Below are 17,102 nucleotides of genomic sequence, written 5' to 3' on the forward strand. Positions count from 1 at the left end.
TGTTTTTTAAGATCTTCCTTTAATGTATTTCCCCTCATTTTTCTTGCGTCTTATTTGGAGTCTGTAGTAGCATAGTTCTTAATTTGCTTATCAAGTAATTTACATCATGTTAAACATGAATTTCAACCAGCAAAGAATATTATTAAAACTTCTGGACTAATGTTATTCACTTGCATTCTTTCCTACTACCCGGAAATGCTTTTGCTGGCAATGATTTCTCCTTTGATGTTGTGAAGTTTTGGGCCATTGTTAGAGAAACAGGTCCACTTGCCGATTAGCAGGCAGTAGGCTTTGTGACCTAAGTTCAGTAACAGAAAATCATTACTTTCTCTGGCAATTTGATACAACATGCTTCATATACTCCAAAATTCATCAATTTTCTGCTCTGTTGATGTCCTCCTTCATTATGTTAAAGAATTGCCATAGTATAGTTTATTCATAATGGTATTTTCAGTTGATTACTAGAGCTCCACTTTAGCATTTTAAAATCATATTATCGCATGTTTATTTCCAAATTAACAGGGCAATAAAAATCCTCTCTTAAAAATCAGGGATATTAGTATTCATCTCTTTTTATGTAAAAATATTAAAAAATTAGAAGTGAAATATCACAGAAGATATTTTAAATATGAAGACAAATAATGAAATAAGGAGAATTTTAAAAGCCAAATATTTTGGATCAGAGTAAGAAGTTAGTGGTAAAAGATAAAGGTTATCCAACAACCTTTTGCAAATGAAGCCAAAAAAGTAGGTTTGCGCAACAGTGAAAAACTAAAATTAGAACTCTTTTATATTTCATTAAAAAACATGCCCTTTTTCAAAATGTCAGATCGGTTTAATCACACCATAAAATTATTTACCCAAAGTTAAGGAAAAATAGCATGCTGTCATATAAGTAGAAAATTTACATACACAATTGATATTTAACGTTCTCTAAGCAATGTAAAGATTGCTTTTAAGCCATCTAAGAGAGTTGTGTTTATTATTAGGGATAAAAAAGTGTGTAAATTAGCACAATATATTTTATATAAAATGAATCTGTTTTCTCTTATAAGAATATACAATTATAATTCTGAATTTTGAATTTATTCTTAAACAAATAAAAACAACTGCTATATCTGAATTCTTGTTTTATGTCACTCTATCTATTTTTTTACTATCTATATTTTTTTTACTATCTATATTTTTTTACTATCTATATTTTAGGCATTTTCACTATCTATATTTTAGGCATTTTATAGGTTAAGTATGTGCAGTTGGTGCTTACTAAATATAGCCTAGCAATGCTCCCTGTTTCTTTTTTTTAACCTTTAATTTCAGGGGTACATGTGCAGGTTTGTTATATAAATACATTTGCATCATGGGGGTTTGTTTTACAGATTAATTCATTACCCAGGCATTAAGCCTATGATTCATTAGTTATTTTTCCAGATCATCTCCCTCCCCCGACCTTCTGCCCTCTTGTAGGCCCCGGTGTCTGTTGTTCCCTTCTTTGTGTGCATGTGTTCTCATCATTTAGCTTGCACTTACAAGTGAGAGAATGTGGCATTTGTTTTTTCGTTCCTACATTCATTTGCTAAGGATAGTGGCCTTCAATTCCATCCACATTCCTTCAAAACACATGATCTTGTTCCTTTTTATGGCTACATCTTATTCCCTGGTGTATATATTCAACATTTTATTTATCCAGTCTTTACTATTGATGGCCATTTAGGTCTATTCCATGTCTTTGTTAATGTGAATAGTGCTGCACTGAACATATGTGTGCGTGTGTCTTTATAATAGAACAATTTATATTCCTCTGGGTATATACCCAGTAATCGGATAGCTGGGTCTAATGGTAGTTCTGTTTTTAGGTCTTTGAGGAATCACCACGCTGTTTTCCACAATGGCTGAATTAATTTACATTCTCTTTAACAGTGTATAGTGTTCCTTTTTCTCTGCAACCTTACCAGCACCTGCTATTATTTGACTTTTTAATAATAGCCATTCTGACTGGTGTGCTTACTGGTTCTTAATCTCACCCACATCTTAGAATAATGTGGAACCTTTCAAACTACCGACACCTCTTTCTAAAAACTGAAGTTCTGTTTTAATTGGACTTTAGTAGAGCCAAGAAATGAGTATTACTTAAAATCTTGCCATGTGATTCTACTAGGAAGCCAGGGTTCAGAGCCATGGATTACATTTTTAATATAAATACACATTATTAGTTGAAGCAGTTTTAAGTTAGGATAGCTGTAACGTTGATTGAAAGGGGAATACTTAAAACAGAACCCTGCCTTGGGTCGTCAAGACTTAAAAAATTCTTCTGTTTTTATTCTATTAAATATAATCATGCATTCATTTACTTTAGCATTTGTAATTCTAAAACACATTGCAAATTTCACAAAACTACCATTTTCTAAATGTCAACACTCTAAATACACCATTTATTTTTTAAAGTAGTATATTCACTTCAAATTCCATTGCTGTGTCAAGAGTTAGTTGAACTTAAAATATAATTAATAGTTACTCAGCAAAAATAGAAAGATGTTAGCTGACGGTGTCAAAAGAAATATTCTAACACTGATTTCATTTTTACTAAATGACTGAATTTTTCTTTATGTTTTATGCTTAAGCTTCTCTGCTTTCTTTCTATTTTTTGTGGTTTAAATAAAGAACCATGATTATCTGTATAAATGATTGCTCAAAGTAATTAATCATTTTTCTTATGAAATTACCAGGGTAAATTAAGAATCTTATAATTACAGAGTTTTCTCTTGCCTAGAGGAAACATACTGAGAAATTGTGTTAGGAAATTATTATTTCAAAACCCAATCTAAGTTCTTAGCCACTGGACTTTTAAAAAATACATATTACATATACTTTTTCTAACATGATTGAGAATATAGTTTGTTTCAGATTTGCACATTTCTTAAATGAAAACAATAAAGAATTCAAAAGGCAAAAGGTACTGTAAAAAAGTTATTTGATCACATGTAAATGAAAATTCTACCTTCTTATTGAATTTTACTAATTAGAGGGGTAATTATTCTCGCATCAGATTATTTGCACAAGATACTATTTCTGATGTATTTTATTAAAGAATTCAAAAGGCAAAGGTATTGTAAAAAAAAGTTATTTGATCACATGTAAATGAAAATTCTACCTTCTTATTGAATTTTACTAATTAGAGGGGTAATTATTCTCGCATCAGATTATTTGCACAAGATAATATTTCTTATCTATTTTATTAAAAGTCACCATTTATTATTGGTTTTCATCTCATGTTATATATGCAAATGAAACTCCTTTGAGTATGCAACGGTTATTTACTGCAGTGAATATTGTATAATCATATTTATCAAAATGTTCTTCTTCGAAATATTTTTCTAATGCTTATTAGCAAACAGTTTTTATATTTGAGAAAGTGAAATGTGGACTTTGGAATCAGATTTAGGCCATATGGTAAGCCAGTTGCCTGAAAAATCTTCATAACAAATGCTAATATTGATGAATTTTGGAGATGTCATTATATATGTATACCTAAAACTACAGGAAAACAAAGAAAATTACCAATGCCAGAAACACAGGCAACACTTAAAACCAGCAAGACCAGTTGCTCTGACTTTTCTGGATGGCAAGAGAGATGGACCCAGCAATTTATAAATTTGGATTTTCTTAAGGCTCAGCAGCGAAGAGGTGATGCATAGCTGGACCTAGATTGAAAGAGTAAAGAAAAATACTTATTAACCAACCCAGTATAATTAAGAAGTTTGTCTGTAAATACTAGAACAATTGGTAGAAAAAACAAATATATATTCTCCCCTGAGAATCTGTAACATCAGGATTATCCATCATGTGTTGTTTGACTTCAAACTTATAAATTGTACAGCCTTGAACCATGAACCATCAAATTAACAAATTAACATATAGATTATTTTCTGGCCATTGATACACTGGAAGCTTGGTGGAAGAGATGCAAAATCATTCCAGAGCAAAAGCTGAAATTTTTTTTCTGCAAAGGGCAAGATAATAAACATCTTAGGCATTATTGACCATTTTAAAGAGCAGCTTATAATCACCAAAAGGAATATCAACAAACTAGAAAGTGAAGATGAAGAATTATCCAGAATGCAGAATATGAACCAAAAGATAGAACATAAGATAAGCTGAAAGACATGGAGGACTGAATAAAACTATCCAAGGAATATCTAAAAGAAATTCTGAAAAGAGAATAGTAGGAATAAAAATAATGGGATTATAATAGTTTGCTTCTACTTCTGGGATGAATGTAGTAGTTGTATAAGACACATACTCTTATTAAAATGACAAGAAAAAGCTGGATAAATTATAAAAGCCACATATATTTTAAAGCATGAGGGAACTGTAGAAACAATGATGAATAGATAAACTAAGAGTACAGACATACCTGAGTGTTCGAAATGGGCCAAAGAGCATGATGCATTCATAGCGTCTACTAGTCAATTCTGGCTCAAATTAGGAAGTAGAAGGCATGTTCAATGGACGCAAAACAGTAATATATATATAAACATGTGGGTAAGTCTAAAGAAGCATTTGCTATATTGAATCAAACAAATACAATAAAGTAAAACAAATACTAGAGAACATTGTTAAGCTGAGTTAAGTTTGGCTCAAAGTGCCCATTGTACTTGCCTAATTAAGTTTGGCCCAAAGCGGCACCCATACATAGTGACTGTACTCTAACTTAATGTGTAAATAAGTTGTAAGCTAATGTAGATATATGGACTTGTAACCAAACAACTGAGCCTCAACCAATCATAGGAGCCAAACCCTTAGTCAATCCCAGGCTGAATGCTGCCAAATTATGCCCAAATAAGGCAAATATTGAACTGCACCAATCAGGGAAACTCTGAATATAATTTTCTATGTTCTGGTTATAAATACATCTCACCACTCTGGATGTGGAGTCACTCTGAACAGTCTTTTTTCTGGGATGGTGCCTATTTCTCAAACCTTTTTCTTGGTCAAATAAACTTAGTGAAATTTAACATGTCTTAGTTGTATTTTTTTAAACAACATTCAAAGACCTACAAAATAGGACAGGGAACTTGTATTTAGACTATACTGTCTAAATGCAACTTATTTATGCTAGTTATTTGTGCGTTATAGAGAATATAGTGATATTGATATACTTTAAGTCATTTATGTACATCGGGAAGAGGAAAAAAAAAGTTACCCAATTCAATGGAAGTCAAACGAAGAAGCAGAACAGAGCTACCAGAAAAACATGATAAGAATTAAAGAAGATGGGAGCTCAAAGAGGAAAACTGTCACTGAATTTGGGGAACTTTTCCTTGCAGGCCAAGTTAACTTTTATTCAGATAGAATTCTCAGATGAAAAAGACAGAAATTATAGTCTATGGCTGACAAAATATAGAGAGTCTGCCCAGAGACTTTTGCTATTCTAAGCTAGAATCATAAGGTTAATACACTCCAATGAAGGAGAAAACAAGAACCAGCTCTTGAGCATACTTGAAGTCTGGGACCAAATCTGAGTTGTTCAGATACTCATATTTTCACCCTGATTTAAGATGATCTGATATGGGTAATGCCTGCATAAGCAAAACTTCTGGAGGAACTTATCTCCATAGTAGACAACAAGGTAATCTTAAACTATCCTGACACTAATTGGGTGTATAAACTTGGCCAAGTCATTTTTCCCTTTGAGTCTCAGTTTCCTCAACTGTAACATGAATATGAAAGTAACTAACTTGTAGGTCTGTATTACAAATAAAGTCAATTATTTTGGTAAATCATTTGTATGCAATATAGCATACATGAGAGAGAGAGAGAGAGTTTGTGTGCATGTGTTTAGAGAGAGATGGAGAGAGAGACACACATACACAGAGAAGAATCAGTATATTGTTAAGGATAACAACATCCAGAAACAAATCGACAGACAAGAAAAACAATTTAAATAATCGAATTATCAGACAGAAGTTAAAGAACAAAACATATGCTTAAAGATGCACACAGGAAAATACAAATATGATCATGGTAGATTTAGAAAGGAAATACCTGCTAGAAGTAACAGAGAACTACTAGAAAATTAACGAAGTGCAGTAGGAAGAAAGAAAATAAATTATTGAAGAAAAGTTTCAAGATACAAAGGATAGAGTTAAACGTTAATATATGTCTAAACTTTACCAGGAAAAGGGAGACAAAAGCAATAACTAAGGAAATAATAGAGAATGTTTTTAGTACTGATTAAAGACAGATATAAGCAGATTTAAGCAGGTCAACAAATTCTGAGTGGAGTAAGAAAAGTACAATGAAGAAAACAAAAGACAAAGCCAAAATTCTGTAAAGCAGCTTGAAAATAAGGCTTATTACCATTAAATAACAACATTTCAGTCTATGGAAACTTACATCCTAGGAGAGGGAATAATTTAAATAAAAAAGTAATGGATGAAAAGAGAAAAATTCCATCAAGTGGGATAACTGTTATCCATAAAGAAGTAGCAGGTGAGATGGGGAGTAAAAAAACAAACATATATAAATCCTCTTATTTTATATATTATAGCTCAATTTTATTCCCATCTTTGATAATCCAAAAATTATACACTGATCAATATATCTGTTCTAAATGTTAAGATTCCAACAGGTAGATCATGTCTCTCAAAATGTGTTGCACATTGCCTCAACTGGAGGTTCATGGTGCATATTAAAATAAGAAAGGCTTAGAGAATTATTACAGCAAGGAAAACAATGTAAGTTTATTTAATTTAGTGTTTTAGCTATATATTTAATAATTATTTTAGGTAGGCAGTTGTTTAAAGACAACAGAAATTACTTGGAATTTAAAGCAAGCAAAAATGAATGCATTGGAAAAGCACAACGCAGCTCTTAGAACTGAAAAAAAAGTAGGTGAACCAGGCTCAGGCAGGAATCAGAGAGCAAGTCAGAACCAATATCAGAAAAAGGAAGTTCTGCTTTTCATGTGGCTATTGTCCTGTCAGTCATGACCGCTGGCCACTGCCAGCAAAGCATGCACAGGCATTTTCTGGAATGCTGCTGGGCTCTGCTTTAGCTTGTCACTTCCCACTTTTCCATTGGATTCAAAAAATCTATCCATCTGACAGGAATAATTTCAGACTCTCTGCCTACTTCTTACCTTGCAAGGCTGAAAATGCAAGGAATGAGTGGCTATTCTTGGGTCTCTGGTTTACATTTTAGCCTCCAGTTGGTGGGAAGAGAAAAATCTACTCACAAACAGCTTCAAAACGGAAAGGCCCTATATTGGCATTCCTACATAAAAGAAAGTACTGGGGGGCTTGACAAATGGACATTTGTCTTCAAAGAACACATATTCTCCTTTAGACAAAGTTTGCACTTATATAGCACAATTAACCTACTTCTTATCAATCAATAAAACGAAGAGACAATTACAGAACAGGATAAGGTGTTTGCAAACTATGTATTCAACAAGGTTTGATATCCAGAATATATAAGGAACTCAAAAAACTCAATAGCAAAAGAAAAAATTGATTAAAAAATGGACAAAAGAAGACATACAAATGGCCAAAAAATATATAAAGAAATGCTTAACATCATTAAGCCTCAGAAAAATGCAAAACAAAACCGCAATGAGCTATTACCTTACCCCAGTTTAAATGATGGATATTATCAAGAAGACAAAATATAACAAATGGAAACGATAATGTGGAGAAAGAGGAATGTTATACACTGTTGGTGGGAATATAAAATAGTATAGCTGTTATGAAAAGCAGTATGGAGGTTCCACAAAAAATAAAAAAGATAACTATTATATTACCCAGCAATCCCATTACTGGGTACGTGATCAAAAAAATGAAATTAGTATGTCAAAGAGACATCTGCACCCAGGGATATTGAAGCATCATTCAAAATAGCCGTGATATGGAGTCCGCCTAAATGCTCATCTAACAACAAATGGATAAAGAAAATGTGGTGTATAAATGTATATCTATCTATCTATCTATCTATCTATCTATCTATCTATCTATCTATCATCTATTTATCATCTATCTATCCACCCCTCCAGAACAATATTCAGCCATAAAATGCTGTTATTTTTAGCAATGTGGATGAAGTTGGAGGACACTTTGTTAAGTGAAATAAGCCAGGCACAGAAAGACAAGCACTGCATGATCAAATTCATATCTGGAGTTTTAAGGATATGGAGAAAGATGTTAGGTTTTTTCCTTGTGTGGACAATATTTAAAATTATTATATTTGGAGAGATAACTAGAATACTCCTGCCAACTTAACTATGACCCATTGAATTGCTCTGAATTATAAATCAGATACTCTGAATTAGCACTTCACTACCATTTTTAAATCTACAGCATTTATATAAATTAATAACTGCTGTAGAGCATACTACTCATGGCTGAAAAAAGTGACCTGATGATTTGAGCTATCTAAGACCCACCTGATGTCTAACAGCACTAAGGATCAAGCTACCACCTCTCCCTTAACACATCTTTCACACCAGCGTGCTAGAGCAGATAGCTGAAGAGTTTTCCCTAAGCCAGAGATCATTCTGACAAGGCATATGGAACAATGGAGATGTCAACATGCTTTCAAGACAAGTAACAGTAATCCTGGCTCTTAACTTGCTTTAATAATAATGAATTTTTTTTATCAAGTCCTGAGGAATGAGGGCTTCCAGGTGCCGTATTTCCAGGTGCTTATCAGAATTTTTCTTTGCTGATAAGAACAATTGTTGCAGCATGCTTTGCTAATCATATACAGAAAGACAAGAAATTTATATTCTAATAATAGAACACAAGTCCATCTCTTGCATCTGATTTAGCCAGATTAAGTCACCTTTTGACCAATATCAATCTGGAAGTGATATCATGAACTAAATGGTGTCAACCTGGGGTTTCTATTATATCTCAACAAAGGAAAAGAAGTTGCCGTCATTGGCAAGGTACATACAGGATACATCTCTGTTTCGGCAGATGGGATGAGATTTCCCTGATTCTCCTACACTGCAGAGGGTAGAGGGAGGTATTTATATAATACATGGAATTTTAATTGAAGAAGCAAAGAGGAACGGATTAATGTGATTAATAGTGTTTATCTAATACAAGATGAAAAACAACATATTATTGTTTGTATTGTGATGGTTCTAGAATAAAACACATCATTTCTCTAATTTTAGTTAGATCTTTGCTGAAAGAAAAAGATAAATAAAATATCCTACAGTTTATCCATATCCATGTTCCTCTACACTAAATATTCATCTTTGATTAGTTATTTTTAACTATATTTGATTTCTTTATAAATTACCTTTTGAAACTTTAAACACATACATTGTTTCCCCTTAAAGGATTTTTCTTTTCCTTTCTTTTGTTTTTTTTTAATCTAAAACTTACTTTCAAAAACAATGACTTTCATAAACTTGCAACTTGTTAAATATAGTATTTTTATTAACATTCTAGTTTGTAACACAAGGCAAAACCTAAACACTTACCGTTTATAAATAATGGGTAATACTGTTTCAACTTAACCTTGAGAATGTAGAAAAAAAATTGAGTCCAGTCTAATAGCAGCCAAAAGATCTCAGAAACAGTAAACTTAGTGATAGCCTGGCAGACACAATCTGCACAGAACTTAATCAAAATAAGATTAAAAGTCCATAGCAATTTCCTTGAGTGGCCAGTCAGATATCCCCCATTACAGTCACCAACCAGCCTGCCCCTGGGGCCTGTTTCAGAAATAGATTGGTTTGTAGATGAGCTGATACAGAAGAAGGAAAAAAAAATGTTTTCTTGAGACTGTACCTAAATCTTATCAAGTAATACAGGGAAGCTTCAAAGTCTTTTTATTCTGAAATGTTATTTTATTCTGCTTTATATCATCTTAAATTTATTAGTATTATATTAAATATTAGTTTATGTAAGCTTATTATTTGACTCTGTATAGGATATAATAGATGGCATTGAATATTTAATAAGATAGCAACAGCAATAACACCTGGGAAATTGTTCAGGGAAGGATTCTATTCAGTTGTTAAAAGATTTGCCTACTTATTTCACTAATATTACTCAGCAATCACAAACATTGGGTAATCCTAGACAAATCCACAAGAGGTACCATTATTCCAGCACCTTAAAAACATTTTTCAATCTGAAAGATACTTCTAGATGTTTTTTTCCATAACAGAGCAGACGATTTCTAAATGTTTATATCACTGAAACTTCACAGTATTAGTGGAATATGTTATCCTTTATACCAAAAGTAATCAGATTATTTTATAAAGCAATTATCAATCAAAAGTAGATTACTAAGAACATACTGTATAAAATGCCTTATGGGCTATTAATTCTGCATGCATTGCCACATTTGATTGTCTCAAAAAACCTCCTGAAATATGTATTCTTAACACACTTTTATTGAGAACATTATGAGTAATAAAAGTTGAAAGATTTTCCCAAAGATGTACAAGTAAAACAGGTCCTCAAATAAAGTTGTTTTATTCAATGTTGTTTTGCTATAGTGTAGATGAGAATAAATATTGATTCCTGGACAGGGCTACCATCTGTGTAGGGTCTGCATGTTCTCCCCATGCCTGCATGGGTTTTCTCCAGGAACTCCTGCTTCCTCTCACATCCCCAAGATGTGCATGTCTGGTTAATTGCCATTTCCCCACTGTGTGTCCCCATGTGAGTGAATGTGGTTGTGCCCTGCCATGGAATAGCATCCTGTGCAGGGTTTATTCCTGCATTTCATGCTGAGTAAGAATAGGTTCTTGCCACCCGAGACTCTGAACTGGAATAACTGGGTAAATAATCATCTTACTTGTTTTTATTAATCTTTTTAAAAATGTATGTATACCTCACACTTATTTCAGTGTTGAATGTTATAAGTGTTTTAGTCTTCATTTAGAAGTACAGTGATAATATTGTGACCAGAAATATGCAGTAAGAACTTACATATTGTTGTATCAATTGGCCTATGGTAAAATTTGTTTCATTGTTCACCATTTTGCTGATAGTTGCAGTTTCCAATAATCTACTGATATTAAATGTGGACTTACTATGTAAACAATAGCAAGGATCCTAAATCCTAGGTTATATCTAAGTTTAAATGGCTTGACACCATGTCAGAATTACCTTATGACCATGCTCTTATAAGTGTTTCATTTTTTAAAATAGTGCAAACTGAATTTTGCATGAGAATTATCATTAAAAAAATTTTTGTTACAGATAGGATCTTGCTATGTTGCCCAGGTTGACCTTGAAGTTCTGGGTTCAAATGATCCTTTTGCCTCAGCGTCCAGTGTACCTGGGACTACAACTGTGTGCCACCATACCCAGGGCTGCAGGAAAAGTTGTTACGTAAAGCAGTGATTTATGAAAATAAGACTTTATTTGGGCAACATAGAAAATGTAAACAAAAAGAGTTGCTCAACATAAAACTTACTCAAGTCACAATTTACCTCTGACATGATATATTTCCATCCACTTCAGAAAAAAAATGTGTATACCTTTTTATTTCTTTTTTTCTTTTCTTTTTTTTTTTTTTTTAGACGGGCTGGAGTGCAGTCACAGCTCACTGCACCTTTGAGCTCCTGGGCTAAAGTAATCTTCCTTTCTCAGCCTCCTGAGTAGTTAGAACTAAGACATGCACCACCATGTCTGGCTAATTTTTAACATTTTTTTGTAGAGATGGAGTCTCGCTATGTTGCCCAGGCTGGTCTTGAACTTCTGGCCACATGCTATTCTCTCACCTCGACCCCCCAAAGTACTTGGATTATTGGCTCAAGTACTTAGATGTATTAACGAGGATCACAGAGAGCTTGATTTTGTAAGTTTGAGTTAGCATGTAATAACTGCAGTGGATTTTGATGCATGTATTTAATGAGAATAATTGCTTTAGACTATATGATATTTGAAACAAAAGAGCAATAGGACTGCATGGCACGACATAAAGTCTGTTATGACATAGTGACTTTAATATATTCTAATTAAAATCATAATAGTAAAAGCTAAAAATGACAAGACCATTGTTAAAAATCATATCACGACAGCATAATCATGTATCCACAAGTGATTGATACAATAACATGAACTGACATTTTGCTACAATATTAATCAGTTAATACAGGTTTTTAGGTTTCAGTTAACTGGTTAATCATAAAATATTATATAAAATATTATCAAATTGTGTAAGTCATCTCACTGTATTCTAAAATTTATGTTATTTTATATTTCTAATCTGTGTTTTGCAGAGATCATGAAAATTTTAACTGGGTAACTGAAGAATTGTCCCAAGGGCTTGAATAAATGTTAATGTTCATAACAGTATGTTCTAAAAAGAAATTTAAGTAAAAAAGGAAAAAACATATTTCGTTTTAAAAATATCTACCCATGCACATCATTCATCTAAAAAACCCATTTAATATAATCATCTAGTTATGTAAAGATATACCCAATAGCTACTTAAAATAGAAATATTCTATTTCATTATTAGAAATTATTATTTTAAAAGGTTGTTAAAACATCAAAAATATGCTTATTTCTAGTAACCAGAGAACACAGCAGGGTTATGAAACTTTGGATTCCTGTTTGGTTTGGCAGGTAACTAGATTAACAAAAATATGATGTTTTGAGTTTCAAAACACAATAGCATATTTAAAAAATACTTGGTGGGGGTCTGGCAATTGAGAGACCTTAGTAGCATAATCATTGGTCTTCACAATCACTGCCAGGTACTCTTTCAAACTAGCTTGAATAACTGCAAAACACATCATCAACCCAGCTTTTTTTTGCTGGACCTGGCCATATATAAACTGATTAGATTTAAAAATTAAAAAATTAGAGTTTTTTCTGTTGTGTTTGAAGAGGTGAACCCTTAGACTCAAAATCTCTCAGAAGTCCTGTCTTTCACTTCAGAATCTGTGTTAATTTGCACAGGAATATACTTCTGTGTTTTAATAAACACATGTAATTTTTCTGTTTTCATCTTGCAAGTAATGACAGCTTTGTTCTCAAACCAATTTTGTTTTTTATAGATTTTACCCTGATATATAATGAAGAGACAATTACATGATTTGTGTAGAAATTCTTCCTCTAAACTAAATTACACTACCTTAGCAATCTGACATGAAAGTACCAAAACTCTGTAAATTGACCTCAACAAGAAAATTATTACATAAAACAGTGATTCATGGAAATAAGACTTGATTTGGGCAACATAGAAAGTATTAAAACTAAAAAGGAGTTGCTTGAGATAAAATTTACCCAAGTGACAATTTTACCTGTGACAAACATATTTCCATCCACTGCAGAAACAAATGTGTTTAGTTTATTAAAGTATATGTTTAACAGCAAAAAATAAATAGAATAAATTTATTATCCCTATCCAGTGATAAACACAATTTTAAAATAAAAATAAAAACATCCTGCTTATATTTGCTATACTATTTCATGCATTAGGCTAAGATATATGGTTATTTCCATGCTTTCAGGATGTGTTTAACAAATCTCTTATACATTTTCCTATTGTTGTCATTTTAATATCTTGAATATAATATTAAATAAACATTTCTACAAATAATTTGAACCTCAAAGTTTCATAAACATCTATCCTTCAATATTTAGGCCTGAAAAGTAATCTCCATTATCTATCAAATTCTAAATTTGAACTTATCATGGTTTACTCCTACTTTTTAATTATTACTTTGGTTAAAGATACTTCATGATATTATTAAGTTCCTTACTAATAATGTATATGGTTGTATTACATTCATTTATCCATCAAAACTAACTTTGAGCTACTAGGAAATATAATTCAAATCATTCATATAATATCTAATGAATGATTATTATAATACAAAGCACTATACTAGGTTTCATAAGTGATACAAAAACAAGTGCAACCGCCTCAGTAACCAACACGTTTGCAGTCTAATAGAGGAAAACAAGCCCTGTTATAAGAATAATTATAGTAAAAGGCTATATAAAATACAATCCATTTTGACACACACCTTCAGCTCTATTTGCTAATTCTCATTTTCACTCTTTAGTTTATTTTTAGATTAAATAGTTATTTTCACAAATCAGTCTGAGGACAGAGTTGTTTTGTTTTGTTTTGTTTTGTTTTGTTTTTGTGAGTCATCAGCACTATGCAATTGCATATACCTGTTGTGTTTGGTCTACAGAGGCTAAACATCATGTAATAGTTTTTATGCATTTTGTTCATAGGTTACTGGGTGCTTTAAGGCAAAACTGAATGAGTTTTCAATAGTACAAAACTACAAGAAATACAGACACAAAGTGCCTGGGGTTATCCTCAAATGAAGTTAGATTTGAATTGCATTCAATAACCTTTTTTTACAATGTGTAGATGCTCAAAGCAAATACAATAGTTTCTCTTTGCCTCTGTGACTTGAGTTCATAGTGTTGTGTTTAAATATAACTTTTGTAATGTCTACTTCACTGAAGAAACTTTTAAAAAATTTGACTTATAATGGTTTTCTGTAACAACCTATGGTGCTTGGTTTGTAAAGTAAAACAGGAACTCAATTTAGTACCTACTGAATAGTAACATTTTTTAACTGAGATTCCACTCATAAAGCACCTAAATGTTTAAAGTTAAAGCATATTATATTGACATTAAATTTAAAAAGAATAAACAAGTTAGAGAAGAAATAAAGAAAAAAAAACTTCGGAGAATAAACTGCTTCCAAGTATACAAGTACTAAAGAGGCTACACACTGGTATGCTCATTATAAATAAAAACATTCATTCATGTCATTTTATCTCATTACTACATATTTAAAATAATCTCTTATCATTATAGTAGGCCATCATTTTCCAAATAGCATCAAGAATCCTTATTTTGAAACAGTAATCATATCATGTAGTTCTCCTGATCAGATCTCTTCATACTTGAGAATAAGATGCATATCTTCATTTTAGCTTTTAGACTTTTTTCTGATCTAGCTCTAGATTATTGTTTGATCTCATTTTTACTATTCTTCTCATTGTTCATTCAATTCAATTTCAAGCATAATGATTTTTTGCTCTTTTTGGAATAGATTTTTGGAATAGCTTTTTGATTTCATTAGAGCCTGTACACTTCCCTCTTCCTGAAATGTTCTTCCCCAAATTTATGTATAGCTTATTTTCTCTCTTTGTTCAGGGCTCAGTGTAATTGTAGATTGTTCTCTACCTTGAATATGTCTTACCCCTCATTTGACTGGTTTTCCTTCATACCAATTATTTGTATTCTAAAATATTTTATATTTTTCTGTTGACTTGTTCACTGAGTTCCTTCCTCTAAAATGTAGCTTCATGAGGGCAGATATTTTGTTAAAATTGTATGCTACTGTATCACTAGAACTGAGAGCAATGCCTGAACAGAGTAGCTACTCATGACTCATTGGCTAAAACAAGTTAATGAATGAGAACAGGCAGGTAGAAAGCCAGGAAGGAAAGGAGGATATTATATTAAGTTGAATGAGGGATTAAATGAATATAAATCAGCTGAAAGTAGCATAGGTTATGCAATATGCTTAATAAAGTATGTTTGTCTATTTTCATTATGTAATCCAAAACCTGGCCAACCACAAAACTTGCTTTTTACTCACTTTCTCTTTCTTCCCTGTTTAGTGCAGCATAAAATTAGTTATTGATTTTATCTCTTAACGCTCCACCTCTATTAGTGAAAGGATCTTCTCTTATCATATTTCCAGTCCAAAGTTCAGTGGAAACTTTTTACACTCTTAACAGTCTATTTGAAATCCTTATATCATAAACATACCAGCACTTATCACAGCACTATTCACAGTAGCAAAGATACTGAATCAACCTAAGTGTCCACCAATAGATGATTTGATAAAGAAAATGTGAGATGGTACCATCTCAATCCAGTTAGAATGGAGATCACTAAAAAGTCAGAAAACAACAGATACTGGAGAGAATGTGGAGCAATAGGAATGCTTTTACACTGTTGGTGGGAGGATAAATTAGTTTAACCAGTGTGGAAGACAGTGTGGCGATTCCTCAGGGATCTAGAACTAGAAATACCTTTTGACCCAGCAATCCCATTACTGGGTATATACCCAAAGGATTACAAATCATCCTACTCTGAAGACACATGCACACATATGTTTATTGCAGCACTGTTCACAATAGCAAAGACTTGGAACCAACCCAAATGCCCACCAATGATAGATTGGATAAAGAAAATGTGGCACATATACATCATGGAATACTATGCAGCCATAAAAAACGATGAGTTCATGTCCTTTGCAGGGACATGAATGAAATTGGCAAACATCATTCTCAGCAAGCTAACACAAGAACAGAAAACCAAACACTGCATGCTCTCACTCATAAGTGGGAGTTGAACAATGAGAATACATGGACACAAGGAGGGGAACATCACACTCCACAGCCTGTCAGAGGGTGAGGGGCTAGGGGAAGGATAGCATTTAGAGAAAGACCTAATGTAGATTACAGGTTGATGAGTGCAGCAAACCACTATGGCACGTGTATACCTACATAACAAACCTGCAAGTTCTGCACATGTACCCCAGAACTTAAAGTATAATAAAAAAGATTTCCACCTAAAGATAAAAAAATATGGTGATATACACAATGGAATACAATTCAGCCTTTAAAAATAATATACTCATGAAACATGTATTTTGGAGCAGTTTGGATGGAACTGGAGGACATTATCTTAGATGAAAGTCAGACACAGAAAGACAGATACTGCGTGTTCTCGTTTATAAATGGGAGGTAATTAATGCGTTCACATGGACATAGAGTGTGCAATGATAGAGACTTGGACATGAAGACTTGGAAGAGTTGGGGGAGAGTGAGAGGGGAGTAAATGATAAGAAATTACTTAATGAGTACAAGGTATGCTTTTCAGGTGATGAATATGCTGAACATCCTGACTTCACTATGCAACCTATGGATGTAACAAAATTACAGTTGCACTCCATAAATTTATAGAAATAAAATAAAATAAATTACATTTTAATAGAGACACTATCAGAGAAATACACCAAAATGACTGGACTGAATTGGAAATGGAAAAGGTAGAAATCTCATTTTCTCTTCAGAGAC

At 32.5% G+C, this 17,102-nt stretch overlaps 1 long non-coding RNA gene across 1 annotated transcript in view; it reads right to left on the reverse strand.

Moving 5' to 3' along the window:
* Positions 1–17,102, reverse strand: part of LOC107971456 (uncharacterized) — a 46,185-nt gene continuing 29,083 nt past the window's right edge. The window contains exons 3-4 of the long non-coding RNA XR_002941958.3: positions 3,559–3,701; positions 1–298 (exon numbers count right to left, since the gene is read on the reverse strand). This is a non-coding gene — a long non-coding RNA (uncharacterized LOC107971456). The remainder of the gene's footprint in view (positions 299–3,558; positions 3,702–17,102) is intronic.

Source organism: Pan troglodytes, chromosome 23 (assembly GCF_028858775.2).
Source record: "Pan troglodytes isolate AG18354 chromosome 23, NHGRI_mPanTro3-v2.0_pri, whole genome shotgun sequence".
Lineage (NCBI taxonomy): Eukaryota > Metazoa > Chordata > Mammalia > Primates > Hominidae > Pan > Pan troglodytes.